The 17137-nt window shown below is 43.1% G+C and overlaps 2 protein-coding genes across 4 annotated transcripts in view; one reads left to right on the top strand and one right to left on the bottom strand.

Moving 5' to 3' along the window:
* The window catches only part of LOC104846759 (filamin A-interacting protein 1-like), a 63745-nt gene extending 50243 nt beyond the window's left edge, over positions 1 to 13502 (bottom strand). The window contains exon 1 of one of the 2 annotated variants that reach the window (XM_010598601.3): positions 13424 to 13502. The gene's annotated coding sequence lies outside the window, so the exon portion shown is untranslated. Of the gene's footprint in view, positions 1 to 1739; positions 1765 to 13423 lie in introns of those variants that run through there. The other variant, XM_064273052.1, reaches the window with a different exon arrangement.
* Positions 1 to 17137, top strand: part of CMSS1 (cms1 ribosomal small subunit homolog) — a 418629-nt gene that overhangs the window by 56282 nt on the left and 345210 nt on the right. The gene's annotated exons all lie outside the window — the stretch shown is intronic.

The following is a 17137-nucleotide window of genomic DNA, read 5'->3' as shown; positions in this document are numbered from 1 at the left end:
CAGTGACTATGAAGGAGAAGAGACCTGGTGATCTTCTCCTGTAAAGGTTACAGCCTAGAAAACCCCATGGGGCAGTTCTACTCTCTCATATACGGTTGCTGTGAGTCGGAATTGACTTGCCAGCACACAACAGTGACAACATCTGAGAGTGAAGCTTCCTTTCTTTGCACTTCATCAGGCTACATGCTGGAAAGCCCAGACAGAGAGTGTTGACCTCAGAAGAGCTTCTCCTTTCTCCCGCTCCTGCTTTTGGTGTGTGTTTGTTCTTTCCTGCACTCTCCCCTCACCCCTGAAGCCTCAAGGCTCTCTTCCTCACCTCACCTAATACCATCTGGAATACTGTGTTTTATTTATTTATTGCTGTCTCTTTACTAGAATATAAACTCATGCAGGTTGGGGGAGGGTGTGTGTGCGGTATTCAATAATTGGTCTTTTTCATTCAGTGCTAGATTTCTAACTCAAGAACAGTACCTAGTACTTAACTGATATTCAGTAAATATTTGAGCAAGTACTTATTCTGCTTTTGAACTAGGTACCAGGCTAGGGGATAAAGGTGTAACTGTGAGCAACAGACACATAGTAGTCCCTCCTCTCTACAGTCTGTGAATAACAGAGTTACCATTTGTTGAGCAATTATTACATGCCAGGATATCATGCTTGGTAAAGCAGAGCGTCAGCAAAAAAGAGGAAGACCCTTGATAAGATGGATTGACACAGTGGCTACAACAATGGACTTAAGCATAACAACAATTGTGAGGATAGCACAGGACCGGGCAGTGTTTCGTTCTGTGGTACATAGGGTCACTATGAGTTGGAAGCGACTTGACGGCACCTAACAGCAACAACAGGTACCATGCTAGTCATTTAATCTTGAAAACAGTCACATGAAACAAGATATAATTGTGCTTGGCAAAATAATTCTATTATGAAAACATTCTGCATCCCACTTTGAAATGTGGCGTCTGGGGTCTTAAATGCTAACAAGCGGCCATCTAAGATGCATCAATTGGTCTCAACCCACCTGGAGCAAAGGAGAATGAAGAACACCAAGGTCACACGACAACTAGGAGCCCAAGAGACAGAAAGGGCCACATGAACCAGAGACCTACACCATCCTGAGACCAGAAGAACTAGTTGGTGCCCGGCCACAATTGATGACTGACCTGACAGGGAGCACAACAGAGAACCCCTGAGGGAGCAGGAGATCAGTGGGATGCAGACCCCAAATTCTCATAAAAAGACCATACTTAATGGTCTGACTGAGACTAGAGGAATCCCGGCAGCCATGGTCCCCAGACCTTCTGTTGGCACAGGACAGGAACCATCCCCGAAGACAACTCATCAGACATGAAAAGGGACTGGACAGTGGGTGGGAGAGAGATGCTGATGAAGAGTGAGCTAATTATATCAGGTGGACACTTGAGATTGTGTTGGCATCTCCTGTCTGGAGGGGGGATGGGAGGATAGAGAGAGTGGGAAGCTGGCAAAATTGTCACGAAAGGAGAGACTGGAAGGGCTGACTCATTAGGGGGAGAGCAAGTGGGAGTACGGAGTAAGATGTATGTAAACTTATATGTGACAGACTGACTTGATTTGTAAACTTTCACTTGAAGCTCAATAAAAGTTAAAAAAAAAAGATATAATTGTGCTTATTTACAAATAAACAACTGAGACTCAGAGAAGTTAAATAATTTGCCAGAGGTCCTACTAGTAATTGGAGAATCAGAATATCAGTATACTTTTTACTCCAAATTCTGTTTCTCATCGCCGTGACCTCCATACACATCTCCTGTCTCAGCTGCCTTATGTGCCATCCTCCTGTGAATTTGTGTGCCGGAACAGTCCGCCTGTCAAGGGCACAGAAAATCACCATCACTAGCAATCCACTGTTTTGCCAGAGTATTTGCTGTAGATTCATAGCTACTTGAGCCTTGATCATGAGACATTAGCAAATATTCTCTTCATGTGATAATATAGCAAGTTTAGTCATTTGGCATAAATTCATAATTATTTTTGGATGGTTTAAAAATTATGGCTTTGCCAGTAATAACATCTCATGTTCCCCAGAGGAGGTGAATTTGTCATAAATGCCATTTCCGCAGAACGTTTCAAGGAACTTAAAGTTCTCGGAAAATATTTTTAACAGGCAGCCCTTACTCAGGCAGACTTCAAGGGCATGATACTATATACTCCTAGAAGTGTGTATGTATGTGTTTTATCTTACTAAGTATATTTTTATATATTTCTTTTATTACTCAAAGTCTGTTTCTATTTAGGAGTTCCTTTTGTAGCTTGAGAAAAGCAGAAACGAATTCTTTAGAAAAGCGTTCTAATAGAGCTGCAGAATTTTTACTTTTAATCCCCATTAGTCTCCTCTCTCTCCCCGGGTCACAAGTTATTTTCATTCATACATTGCAAGTAAGTGTCTTAGAGGATTGGTATAGTTCTTTTCTCTTAACGCTTACTCTTCGGTGGGTTGCTTTCCTTTCTTTTATTCTCTCCTTTAAAAAAAATGATAGTGTATCCTTTCCCAGATCTTTCTTAGCCAAAAAGAAAAGAAAAAAAAAAAAAAAATTTTTTTTTAAGCCTCTGTTCCTGTAACTCTTTTTGAAAAGGCCTTCCTCCTTTATTTGATTTTCATATATTAATCCACTGGGGATCGTTTTGTCAGCTTTAACATAAAAGGCCAAGGCAGAGACCAGTCCTGTGCTGGAGTGGATGAGTTAACCGGTTTTCACCTCCTTGTAGTCTGGCTGCCTGCACAGAGGCAGCGGCTAACCTGGTATGCTTGGGAAACCAAACATTTCCTAACTTGTTAGTGGGAAATTCAAACTTCAGAAATGTAGAAACCACAACGACAGAAGCTTGTGTTTTACTGTGACTGCTGAAGTCATTTGGTTTGCCATGAGACACAGGGTAGATAGGAGCCCGAAATGTATTAAATGTGAAACATTTTGATCCTTAGAGGACTTATTTTTTTTTGTTTCTCTGTGTTCGCTTAATAAATCAGTAGACAAGGGGGGAAGGGGATAAGAAAATTTGGGTGCCCACGTCTAATGGCAGGTAGAGGTCAGGGCAGTGGGAGGATGAAGGTTGATGCTGGGTGGCATTCTGCCAGTCAGATCAATTAGCATCCTCTTTACACTTCCCCCCCTTTGACTTAGTTACTCAGTTATTGGTTTATGTCTCCTCCATAACGTTCTGGAGAGCTGTGAGTTTGGGCCATATGTAAAGTTTAATTACAGACAGGTGGACAAGTTTTATTTTAGAATCTTTTGGAATGTAAATGACTTTTTTTTCTTTTTGGTATGGTCTGTGTTTCACGTGTCCTCTTGCGTGCCTTATAAACATTAAAATTGCCTTGGTCATCTGAACCTCGTTTGATCTTCCCTCGGCTGACAGTCCAGAGAGCATTTGGTTACATTTTCCTTTTCTGCTGCTTTCACGCGTTAAAAAGATAGAATGCGTGGGTACAGTGTTTGACCCTATCTCCTCTTCTCTACATTGGGTTCTTATGTTCTAGAGAATATTAAGCTTGCATAGTGAGGAGCATTTCCAACAGGCATTTCTACTGGCAGAGTGGTCAGCAAGAGGTGAGAGCAATGACTTAAACCCCACTTCCTTGGTGCCGGGTCTGCTGCTGGTTTTGTCCCTGAGCAGGATTTGACCCATTTAATTATTCTGATCTCTGTACGAAATGTTTATGGCAGAGTTAAAGAAAAGGCTATAGTGTACCTCACACACATCCTATTTGAATCACCACCATCCATTTTCATCCTGACCATAGCTTACTTTGTGATTTGAATTTTAAGAGAGGGCAAATGATTTCAGGTTTTCAGCAACTGAAAAAAATGTTTTTGAAAAAGGCACTTTTAAAGCACATTTGAAGTGTACCCATTTACAGCTAAAAACAAAGGAAAAAGCAAAACCCCAATTCTCAAATAAATGAAAAGCTGCAAACGGAATACTGGACCAAAATCTGCCTTAATCTGTGACCTTGCCTCATCTGCCGGTCACCTCAGCTGTAACGTGGGGGAAACAGTACTATTTCATCTTTAAAGCCTGCAAAGCCTTTGATGATCCTCAGTGTCAGTTCCACAAAATAACACCCCCCACTAGCCTTTAAAATAGACCCCCTTCCTCCCTCCATTCCTCTACGTTGTGTACAAATTCACATGTCAAAAATGTTTCATTCTATCAGAACAGATTTTATGACTTGTCTAGTCTCAGTGGTTCATAACTATATGGGAAACCTTCATTGGAATTTCATGGGATTCAGATTTATTTTTGATTCTTTATATGTCGAGCGTTTGTTGTAGTTCAAGTCTACAAATGTGCTATAAAATTAAGAAATAAATCTTTGTACTGTTCTGACACAATGTTATGCTAAATAGAAAATACAATTAAATTGAAAAACTAACACCTAGGGAGAAGTATTTTCAAGCAAGGAGCTAAGGTCTAAAGAGACTGTTAGTTTTCCAAAGGCAATCTTTTTTGTCTGTGGCTAGGAGCTGATCTACGCTGTTAAGTCCAAAGTTGTAAGATTTGTCTTACAGATTCGTTTTTCATTTTCACACGTGTGCCTCTGAGGCGTGGCAGAACTTGCAAGGTAAAGCTGGGAGATCCCAGGTCAGGGGCCTTTTGCAGTCACCTGCTCTCCTTGGTCCTTTAAGTGCTCATTAAGTTGTTCCTTACTTCAGGCGACTAAGAAACACATCTTTGGGAAAGCTCACGTGGGTTTCTGACAGGTGGAGTCCCTTCAGCAGGGGAATCAGGATAAAGAAAAACCTATCTTTTCAGCGTGCCTGAGGTTGGGCACTAGAGATGTGGCATTTTCTCCAACAAGTTTAATCCTTTACTTCACTTTATGGCTGGGCAGGAGAGAATGAGAGCTCTTCAGGGCTGTGTGTCCAACAGAACACCTCCTCCCTGGCCCTGAGGCAACCCCCTGTACCTCAGAGCACCAGATGACAAGGGAGCTCCATCCTCGTGGGCTGACTGGCAGGACTAGAAGAGTTAATAGAACCAGTTATTGAGTGCTGTGGGTCTGGAACTGTGCCGACTGCTTTATCATCACATTTAATCTTTACCAAAGGACTGAAGTCAACGAAGATGCCTTCCCTTCTGTGGAAGTCCAGGGAGTTCTGACCGACAAATAATGAATTTAAAAATTAGAGGTTGGGTGTTCAAGCCTTTGTTCTCTTTGACCCCAAGCAATGCTGCTTTCTACGGCACCCTCTTTACGTTTCAGTTCCCATCTTTTCCGTGAATGTTTCTTAACATGTCTACCCTTGATGATTTCCCTTTTCTCTGGGCCCCCACAGCTCTTACAGTTTTATGACACACTCTGTATTGTTTTGTACCACTTTCTAATTTTTTTTCTCTGTATTAGTCTTGCTTTCAAATCCACTGTAGGCTCCCTGAAGGATTTGATACCTCTGTATCCCCCACATGGAGCCTTTGTGGCCAAGTGGTTAAGAGCTCGGCAGTTCAAATCTACCAGGCGCTCTTTGGAAGCCCTATGGGGCAGGTCTACTATGTCCTATAGGGTCGCTATGAGTCGGAACTGACTTGGCGGCAGTGGGTTTGGTATCCCCCACACGGGCTTGAATTTGGTATATTCTTGATTGATAGGTGAGAACTATTTCTTTGGAGAGTATAACCCCTTCTTAGCCTGACGGGTGCCTAAAGTTCTCAGAATTTACTCATGTTATTCAAGCAGAAGGACAAATAGAGTTTTGGAGGAAGAACCATTCACTGGAGTAGAGAAATTTGGCCAGAGAATCTTAACTTAGCCCATGATTCTTTGCTCAGCCTGATGAATCTTATGGGACTGTAAGAATAATCTTACTGGGTACACTCTCTACGGAGACGAGTGGAACTCCACATCACTGGACAAAGTTGTTCTTAGCCTTATGTGAAAAGTCTCTGTTTGCCCCCGTAGAGCCAGTTGTAGGAAAGCCTTAAGGATAATATGCAACCCCAAATACAGTGGTATTTTCTTTTAATAATATGAGTGTATAATCAAAACCAAACTAAACCCATTGCCATCGAGTGGATCCTGAATCATAGCAACCCTACAGGACAAAGTAGAAGTGCGCCATAGGGCTTCCAAGGCTGTAATCTTTATGGAAGCAGACTGTCACGTCTTTCTCCTGAGGCACAGCTGGTGGGTTCAAACCGTCAACCTTCAGGTTAGCAGCTGAGCACTTTAACCACTGTGTCACCAGAGCTCTTTTATGAGTGTATAACTATCTTGATAGTAAATGACTTGATATTACTTTTAAAGACAGTCTTCCGTTGAGCAGAAAATTCATTTTCACAAACTCCACAGAGTGGTTCCCCCCCTTCTGACATTCCCAATGAACAGACTAGCAAGCTGAGGCTAAGGGACTTGCCCAGCATCTCACTGGTGGCCCTCCATCTTCAGTGACAAGCCAAGAACTTTCTCATGTTCTCCTCAGACTCCTGGGCCCAGCAGCTCCTTCCTTGTCTTCCAGGGCAACAGCAGCTGACATTTAAGTCTTGTTGGCCCACATGTGATCTACATTCTTCTTATGATCTCTGCTCAGAGATTTGTTTTTGTTGTGATTAACTTTAAAAAGAATTTTAAAAGGGGAAAAACCTAGTTCACCTTGAAACTTGCGCTCCAGGACTGGTGGGCCGTGAGACCTGATAATCGGGCAGGTTTGCTGCTGTCAGAGCGGCCCATCTGGGAGCGTACAACGATTTGGAGCCCTCACAGCCTTAACTGCTACAGTCTGTTAATCTTTCGTCTGTGCTTAAGACTTCTTTTCTCCCATTCCTCCATTTTCTTTAGCTGATTTGTCTCTATAATGATACAATCAGTAGCTTGCATTTTATTTATATAGTCTGCATGCTTCTTGATCAGAGCTTCCTCAGGGGCTACTGCCCACTATCTAATCCCTATCCAATATTGATACTTAGAGGTGGGTGACACTGTTTCCCTTCTTTAGGTTCGTGGAAGCCAAGGCTGATGAAGGCTCCCCCAGTGAGTGAGTGGCAGAGCCAAGAAGAACAGAGCTTAGACTTATTGACCATTATTCCTCCTCCTTAGTCTCACCACCGAGTAACACTGTATGTCCATGTCAGTTCTGGATCACTATTAGCCAAGCTTGGAAATTGGCTGTATTCTGTTGTTGTTTTTTAAAATAATCCCACATTGTTTATCTTTACTTAGTTTTTATGTTCTGCTGACCTCTCTGGTCTACATTGCTTTATCAGCCCGTAAAGAAAGAATATTTTAAAAAAGCAGGGATGGGACCGTGACCGCAGCTGTGTGCAAGAGACACTGGTAATCTTAGTCCTTGTCATTAACGCGGTGCCAGTCCACGGTAGTAGGTTCAGCTGGGTCGCTGACGTGGTGTGACGTGTGAAGAACTTAGTCACTGGGCATGTCATTCTGCTTTGTGCTTAGCACAGTGCTTGGTAGAAATGCTCAGTAAGTGTTGACTGCTGATGAGGAGAGGTGCCAGCTCTAGGCTGTCTTCACATGTTTGTGTCAGAGCCACCTAACTTGGTTATTATAGAAAAATCATTCCTTTTTCTGTAAAGCTGGCAGATGCACTGGGCACAGAAACTCTGGAATCAAAGTGTGTGCTTGGGAAAAGGCAATCTGCTGGTTTCCAGTTCCTGCAAAGACAAGCTGGGCTGCATGTTCCAGGCCCTCAGCTGAAGCCTAGCGATTAGGGAGGTTCAGAGGAACCACCCTTCATTAAGGACAAAAACCACTGCCCTCTGTCCTTCATATTTTGCTTACAGACCCTTCCATGCCCCAGGGCGATTCACCTGGTACTCTTTCACCACCTTCACTTCATTACTTTGAGGAGGGAGTTTAAGTGAGGTGGGTGGTGGTGGGCAGATAACAGAGAAGCAGCTGCCTACACAACACATGCCTTATAGTACAAAGCAAAGTTACACCTGCCTTGACTTCATCGCTGTGAGTTGGAACCGACTCAGTGGCAGTGGGTTGACTTCATCTGGGCCTCAGTTGTTTTCTGGTTTTTGTGTTTGTAAGTCAGTTCTATGCAGTTACTCCAAGTAGTGGCAGGGGTATGTTTCGGCCTCTTGAAAAAAATGTATAAGAAGGGACCATTTCCAGCCTACTGTTTCCAGAAATACTCATTTCTTACCAAATAAGAAGCTTTTAGGTTGTAATTCATTTGTTCACGTGTTTATCCTCTTGTCCTAGTGACACACCTATTAACTACAGCCAGGTACTCTAGGCTGGCTGCAAAACAGACCAAGTACTGCCTTTGAGAAGTTTATAGTTCAGTCAGAAACAAAAACCAAACCCGTTGCCGTCAAGCTGATTCTGACTTGTAGCGACCCTACAGGACACAGTAGAACTGCCCCACAGATAGCCACATCTTTTTCCTGTGGAGTGGCTGGTGGGTTCGAACCACCAACTGTTTGGTTAGCAGCTGAGCACTTACACTACTGCACCACCAGGACTCCTTTATAGCTCAGTAGGCCCACAATAAACAAATCAGCAGTTAATGTGTAATTTAATGTCAGTTAGCAATGCGTGGTCTGAAGGGGAATAAAGCAGGGTATCACCAACAGCTTACAGCTTTCATGAGTGACTTCCTCTGTAGTTTTGGGGGAGGCTGTTTTGAAGGCATTAAATTGCTTTGAATTTTGGAAGGGAGCTCGCTAGCTGGAGAGGGCTGGGAGTGCAGAATGTTTAATTGGAAGATGCTAAGAAGAGGTGACTTGTCAAGGTAGTGATTCAGACCTAAATGTCTTTGATCACAGCACACACACACACACAAACACACAATTTCCAGGGCACCTCTCAGCTTCCAGTCAGGAGTAAGTTTTGCCACACAGAGACCTTAAGCACTTTTACTTTTTGTTTTCTTCGTCTCCCCTGTATCTTCCTCCTTCCATTGTTATGATGTCCCTGGGTGGCACAGTGGTTTGTGTTCAGTAATCTGAAGGCTGGCAGTACAGTCTCACCCAGTGGCACCATGGAAGAAAGGCCAGTAATCCACCTCCCTAAAGATGACAGCCAAGACAACCCCACGGCCAGTTCTGCTCCGTAACACACAGAAGTTGGAATCGATTCCATGGCGGCAGGTTTGGTTTTGCATTGTTATAGGCTAGCTGAACCATATTTATTTTCACCTCCCTCCTTTCCCTTTGCCTCTTAACTGCTTGTACTTATTAAGAGAGCTTTGAGGCTTTCAACTTTCTTTTTTTTTAATGGGTTTTATATGCAGATAACCATCTACAAGGCCGAGGCTGCTTCTGGGAATTCTGTTCTCTCTTCCTACCACTAATTTAAGGAGAAGCAAAAGGTAGGCTGAGGCCCAAGAATGCAGCGGGCCCTGGCTCTGCCTCTCAGTAGCTCTGTGTCTCTGGGACAGTTACACTGTAGATATCAGTTCCTTCTCCTGTAAAGTGAGGCATGTGGATCAGATGACCTCCAAGGCCTCTTCCAGCTATAATGTTCCGTGGGCAGTCCCTGCCAGGGGTGTGCACGCGAGTAGTGCGTACTCTCTGGGGTCTGGGGCATTACATTGTCCGTAGAGAAGAACTCAGCAAGGCACTTCTGAAACTCCTATCTGTGGAGATGGGTGTTTGCCACTCTGACGTAATGTAGGCTCTCTTTGGCTAATAATCACTAAGCTCTAGGCTAGACTCAGTAGCTGTCTTAAACAGAAACAAGGAATTGGTTGTATGTGTATCTGCACCTCTACCTATCCCAGGATGCACTTACCCACTTACACACTCACATACCTGCCTATGCACCCCCGCCCCCACACACATCTATTCGTTTAAAAAAAAAAAAAAGTTTCTTTAGGAGCTGATCTTACTTTGGAAACAGTAGGACACAGGAATGTTAGAATAGTCAGATAAATAAGAGAACACTACTGGAGTGTCATCCTCTGTGCTTGGACTGAGAATTAAAACTGCTGCTGGCCCAGCTCAAGCTGCTAAAGCGTCTGAGGGGACAAGCATGAAGGAGGAATGCTTCTCCCATATCTGAAAAGAACCAAGGGACTTCCCTTGGCAAGCCTTCCCACTTTTGTTTGCCCAGCTTTCCCAGTCAGAGGCAATGTTAGTGCAGATGAAGGTGGGGGAAAGAACCTCAACTCTTTTTTTTAAGAGGGGTATGACAGGGCTTCCAGCCATGCTGGTGATGACCCAGGAGGAATCAGTGCGCCTAACAGAAAGGTTCAGGACGGGAAGGCCCTGCCTTACTTCAGGAGAAGAAACTGACCGGCCGGAGGAGTTTCAAAGCCTCTGTAGCACACACGAATTCCCAGCAAAGGAAACAGAGAAGTGGCTGGGTTGGTGGCTCAGACGTCCTCTGGTGATGGCAGAAGCAGCCACAGAAATATAAAGGGGTATGATGCTGGCTGCATGTGCAGTGTCTCTTCATCTTGAAATCCTTAACTCGCAGAAACTAAACAATCAGTTTAAACTGCAGTTAAATGGATATGGTCGAATCCAATTTAAATAAATCCTAAAACTCATTTAAGATTAATGATATGCCCAAGAGAATAAGGTAGGATGTGTTCGATTTTTCAAAGATGCTGACTCTGTAAGCAACAGATGGGGCATTTCAGCTCCTGAGATGGACTGAGACGAACTCTGCTTTACACCCTCTTACTCTTACACCACAATATCCAGTCTTTTCGAAGCAGTTCTCTTCCAGCCGCCCTTCCTCTTTCCCTTAAATAGGAGGGGCTGTGTTCTCTTTCCCTGTTCACCTTGCAGAGTTTTTGCTTTGCCCTGAAGCACTAGGTATAGACAGAACAGAATTAACTTCATTACATCAAAATCCATTTATTACCAACGGCACTTTTTTTCAGTGCAAGAGGCAGCAGAGAACTGTGAAACAGCCTTTTGAGGAGGCAAATTAATGGGAAAATTAAGAAAGCCTAGGCTTGATTCATATTGGCTATTATTATCGACTTCATTCCAGCATTAGGAAAACATCACAAAAATACCAGTGCTTAACAGTTAAGGTCAGTCGCCATAAAGGGCCAAAACACTTGCCATGAATTTCTTAAGCACAAAATTAATGTACTTTATTTGCAAGTGTAAAATGCACATTTATTCAATCAAAAAACACTTTTTCAATCATATAGATTGTCCTAAGAACCAAGAATGCTCACCCTGTGAGATATGTATCTGTTGATAAATCTTGTTTAACTTTCAGTTTTAAAAGGGGTCTTAATGAGTGATTGTTCTGTGAACCACGCTTTAAAGTTAATAAATGGGAAAAGGTGTGGAATACTGAAGTTTGTCATTTAAAATTAAAAAAAAAAATTGATGCTTGCCTGCTTTAAAAAAATAAATTGCAGACTCTGGGAAACACAGCTGTTAAAGCTTTGATAGAGGTTATGATTTTCAACAGTTGAGCTATAGTTTATGGTACAGATGGTACTTTGGGTATAACTGAAACAATAATTAATGGTTTCTGTTTCCCTCCTCCTCTATTAGATTCAAAACAGCAGAATAACCTTTTTCCCAAGGCAGGGATTTTTCAGTTTCCAATTACAGCCTATATCAAATAAACAACTTTTCTAGTGCATATTCTGTACTTCTCCACAGTGACCTGGGTGTTGGCCCCTCTCTCTCTTCTCATTATGGTAGGCTTCCCTAGGTTTCAAATAATAGTTTTGGGAAAACCCTACTTCTCAGTGCTAGCTTGCAGTTTATATAGCCTAACTTCAGGCTAAATAATGTGTAGTTTTTTTTTTTTTTTAGAATACGAAAACCAAGCCTTGTATTGCACCCAACAAAATTAGCAAAAAAAAAAAACACTCTTTTCGAAGCCAAAATGGTGGACACCGATGCCATATGTTTTGAAAATCTCAGCCACAGAAATTACTAGAAACATACAGATAGATCCCAAATTTTGAGCATGTAAAAGAAATGGTATGTTTCAAATGATAAATCCTTTAGGATATGATTTTTTTCTTCTAACTGACAGTGAGATATAAACAAAATTTGAATTTATAACACTCACAACATCTCTGATAATTATGGTACTCTGCTTTTCTGTTAAGGAGCCCTGGTGGTGCAGTGGTTAAGTGCTCCACTGCTAACTGCAAGGTTGGGAGTTCGAACCCATCAGCTGCTTGTGGGAGAAAGATGTGGCAATCCTGCCTCTGTAAAGTTTACATGGGGCAGCTCTACTCTGTCATATAGGGTCACTGAGTGGGAATCTACTCGATGACGACGGGTTTTTGGCTCTTCTATTAAACTTTATATCTAAACAGATCCTATGTGGTAATTCAAATGCCAACAATATTAAACATTTTTCAGTCTTAGAGTGACTCAACAAAAATGACAGTGTATGAATTCTGGCTTTGCACTGTGTATACTTACAAAACATAAAGAGGTTATTTTAAAAGGTAATTCTGTCACAGAGTTCTTAAGTTTTATTTTACAATATGTTCAGTCTGGATAAAGTCTGAATGATAAATCAAGTTTTATCTCCTAATGTTTTAAACTTGACATAACGTATCTTTCATTTTTAATTCCTCTGCTGATTTTTATTTTGAAAAGTAAAGTAAAATATTATGTAGGATTTCAGCATCTGCTGAGTATTAAGTTATCTTACTGTAAGGGTTAGTTTATAACAATAGCCTGCTCAAGGTTTAGATATAACTAGTAATGGTGCAAAGTTCTGTAAGTTTTTCCTTTTAAATTAGTATTTTCACATAATAAACGATCATCCAAAATACTACTCCAGAGAGGATAACTTTAATTTTTAGTGTGGTTGGTCATTTATCAGTGACTGGAGCTGAAGTAAAAAGAACTTAAAACTGTGATAGTTACTTCCTCTTACAAACTGGCATATACTTTCAAGACAGAAGAGCGTTGATAAGATTTTTTAAAGCTTAAAGTGTTTTTCATTTTTAAGCTAGATTCAGCCTAATCCTAAAATGTACTAACAGTTTTTCTGTTATATATACATATATATTAAGATTCAGAAGGGAAAAAAAAAGCACTAACGAATCCACTACCATGTCGCAGTGTTTCGCACTCTGTTCCTTAGACAGAAGCGAGTCTGCAGGAGGAGGGAAGATCCGAACGAGAGCTGTGCCACAATATCCCCCCCACCCCTTTCCCCAAAGATTCCTTCATACGGGCAGGTTCAACGAGTAGCTCACTGGGAGAGCGTATGTAATACACAGTCTTGCCCAATCGCTCAACATTTAAAGTTAAATCCCATCTCTCTCTGCTCCGCCGCAGAAAACCTTGAAAGTTTTGTATGAACTGGAAAAAGTTTTGAAGCCAGAGTTCATTGAACGCCCTCAGCGAAGCCTGTCTGCAGCCGGTGGCGCCGAGATAGTGGGGAGCCACCCGCGGGCACCGCAGCCTGGCTCCCCGACAGGACAGCAGCGCCCCGCGCTGCAGCAGAGCGGCCCCCGCTTACCTGAGCTGCCGGCGCGGGCCGGGCGCGGGCCGGGCCGGGGCCGCTGTCGAGCCGCGCTGCGCTGGAGCCGGCTGCGCGCGCTCCGGGAGCCGCCCGAACAATGCGAGCGGGGCGCCCAGCGCGCCCGGCTTTGGGCCTTACGTCAGCGCGCTGCCTTATAAGGCGCTCCGCGTGTGCGGCGCGGGCGGCGGGGGCGCGGGCGGCGGGGGCGGCGGGGCAGCCAGACCCTCGGCGGCGGAGGAGGCCCGGCTCCTGCCGGCGCGCGGAGCGTGTGAACGGCCCGCGGGCCCCCGGCGCCCCGCGGAGAGGGCTGGGCGGTGGGCGGTGGGCGGCGGGCGGGTGACGCCGGCGCCCTCCTGCCGGGCTCGCCGAGTCCGTGGGGGCCACGGGCCACCCGCCTCGGACTTTCTCCCTCTGGGTCCCTAAAGCCTCTGTTACGACTTTGTTTTCCTAAAACACGCACCCTGTTATTCTGATGTGAAGTTCTGTAAATTCATTTTTGTAACATTTGTTTTTTGGTTGCTGGGGGGAGGCGCGAGAGGAAGGGAGAAGTCGGTTTTTGGAGACGTTTCCGAGGGTAATTTAGACTTCAAACCTTCTCCTTCCTCTTTGTAAAGAGTAGGGGTCCTCAGAGGATAGTACTTTATTTCCTGATGATGTAACTACCAAACAATTCTTCAAGTGATGATGGGAAGGCCAGATGAAATCCGATTTTTTTCAGTGTTTTTCCTGAAAGAACCTCCCTGTTCCTCGTTTCTGCATGCCGGTGTTTTAACTAAAGAAGTTAAAACTAATCAGTTTACTTGGTAGGAAAAATATTTTTAAAGAAAGTTAATGTTTTGTGCTGTACTTTCAAGACAAAGTATAAAAATAGAAGTTAGAATGATTTTAATCCATTGGTTTTACCAACAAACAAAAAAAAACACACACAAGAAAAAAAACAACTAACCAAGTAAGATTGAATTAAGCCAGTTACCCTCTACAACAACCCTCAACCTCCCCCCTCCCCCCAAAAAAACCAAACCCGATGCCGTGGAGTCAGTTCTGACTGACAGCAACCCTGTGAGAGCCCTGGTGGCGCGGTGGTTAACAGCTCGGCCGCTAACCAAAGGTGGGTGTTTGGAACCCACCAGCTGCTCCCTGCAACCCTATGGGGCATTTCTGGTCTGTCCTGTAGGGTCGCTATTAGTTACCCTCTAGTGTGGGGCAAATTTACCTGTATAAAACCTGTATCTGGTAAATGAGATTTAGTCTCCTAATTATCTTGCTGGAGCCCTGGTGGTACAGTGGTTAAGAGCTCGACTGCTAACCAGAAGGTCGCAGTTCGAATCCACCAGCTTCTCCTTGGAAACCCTATGGGACAGTTCTACTCTGCTCTGTAGGATTGCTATGAGTCGGAATTGACTCAGCGGCAACGGGGTTTGGTTTTCAGTTATCTTGCACATGATTAAGAGAGGCAATCTCTAAAGTCCTAACTCAACTGTATGAGTCTGCTAAATAAATTAGGGACCTGAGTGACTGCCACATTTGTAAGCTTCAGATGAATTGAGTAGTTGTAATCGCTTGAGTCTATTTAAAACCTCGTTTTAAATTATGTTAAGATAGGATTGCTTCCTATTATGATGTACATATGTCTGTAGAATTATTGTTTCCATATGTTTTGTCAAACAAGAATAATGAAAATAAAGTGCTTGCTTGTTTTCCTTAGCGTGGGGTAGAGAGAGACTAGTTGCAAAGGGAGTGTATAGTCAGTGAGAGTGGGGTGGGATAAAGACACAGGGCACAGAAATAAACACGTGTGTTTGCTAAGCTGTGAGCTCACTTTGACGGTTCTTCCAGGTCACTCAAAGTACCTACTGAGAAGCCAGCATTAAACTAACTCCTGCTTTTCATAAATACTGTTTTGGAGAAGCCACATGGCCATACCCTTCAGCTGAACTTAAAATTTAATATTTGATTATGGTTTTCTATTAACATGTTAGATGTTGGTTTGTTGTGAAGTGCAATATAATCTTTTTAGTCTCCTGTGCTTGACTCATGAAAAAAATCCTTTTTGAGACTTTTATACTAGATTTTTAAATTACAAATGAGACAAAACGACTATTAAGAAAGTTGCATGAGGCATAAACACCTCAAACTTGACTCCAAACTGATAACATAAAGTGCCTTTAGCCCAAAGCTAATATTTTTGTAGCTTGTTTTGCCTCCCTTTCCTCTGATGGTCAAAGAGGTTTCCTTACATTGACACTGTGTTTTACTTCTTTCTCACATTTTTAAACTCACTCTATCTTTATTCTCCTTCTTTTGACTTCCCAGTTCCCTTGTGAAATATGTTAGTATTATTTCCTCCTTTTCTTTAGTTGGAGTAACTGAAGAATGGAGAAATGAAATGAACAAAACACTTGTCTGGGGTCATTCTTGAAGAAAGAGAGAAGAGGATTGGACTCCTAGGCCATCTGTGTCTTGCCTGGTACCATGTTACTCCCTCAGGGACTCTGATCTTGGCTTCAAAGTGAGACCATAGCATGTGATAATTCTCCTCAGGAACCAATAAATAACCAAAACCTGTTGCCATTGAGTCGATGCCGACTCATAGTGAGAGTCTGTAGGACAGAGTAGAAGTGCCCTGTAGGGTTTGCAAGGCTGTAATCTTTTATAGAAGCAGGCTGCCATATCTTTCTTCCAGGAGCAGCTGGTGGTTTCATACCACTGAGCTTTTCGTTAGCAGCTGCGGGCTTAACCACTGCGCCACCAGGCTTCCTTTAGGAACCAGTATTGACTCTCATTTATTGACCTCTTAGATTGTGCCAGGAGCCCGGGTGGTACAGTGGTTAAGCACTTGGCTGCTAACCAAAAAGTCAGCAGTTCAAAACCACCAGTCATTCCATGGGAGAAAGATGTGGCAGTCTGCCTTGGAAACCATATGGGGCAGGTCTACTCTACCCTATAGGGTTGCTACGAATCAGAATTGACTCCACGGCAATGGGTTTTGTTTTGGGGGGTTTAGACCATGCCAATCACTATGTTAAGTGCTCTGTCTGCATTCTATCATTTAATCTTCACAACACATTTCTGAGGTGGTATTAGCTATATTTTGCAGATTGAAAAAAAAAAAAAACACATTTGGAAGGATAAAGTGGCTCGACCAAGGTCACACGGTAAAGTAATGGTGCAGGGATTTGAATCTATGAGTTTGAATGGCAATGGGTTTAGTGTCTGTTTTTTTCTTTTTTGTTGTTATACATACAGCCGTAATCAGCCTTCTCTTCTGGTTTGTTCTGAACCTGTCATGGATGTTGTTGATTAAGGACTGTTCTGATTTAATTGAGCAGTTTGTATCTTTAGCTTCCAGACTGAATGTTGGATTAGAAAAATGAAGACTTACCCTCTTCACAAGGCACGCGCCAGAGCCGCCCGAGCGGCTGTACTCCTTGTGCACTGAATAACCCTAGCAGATGTCGTTCACATTGTGGATTTGTGCGTTTACTGAGTTTTCTGGAGGATGGCACCGAAGTGTCTTGTTCTAATAAAACTGGATACAAAGACAATTTTCCTGCTGGTAAAAGTCAAGGGTCTTGAGGAAGGGTCTTGACGCAAGAGCACCCTAAGTTGGATATCAAAAACTCCAGCCCTTATTGGCCATATGAGTAGACGAATAGACTTATTTCCTTCCCTCTTCCTACCAACATTCTCTTTGAGAAGTAATTTTTGTTC

Source organism: Loxodonta africana, chromosome 20, assembly GCF_030014295.1.
Source record: "Loxodonta africana isolate mLoxAfr1 chromosome 20, mLoxAfr1.hap2, whole genome shotgun sequence".
In the NCBI taxonomy this organism is placed as follows: domain Eukaryota; kingdom Metazoa; phylum Chordata; class Mammalia; order Proboscidea; family Elephantidae; genus Loxodonta; species Loxodonta africana.
The sequence above is the reverse complement of the archived record's forward strand: the minus strand, read 5'-3'. Positions and strand labels throughout refer to the sequence as shown.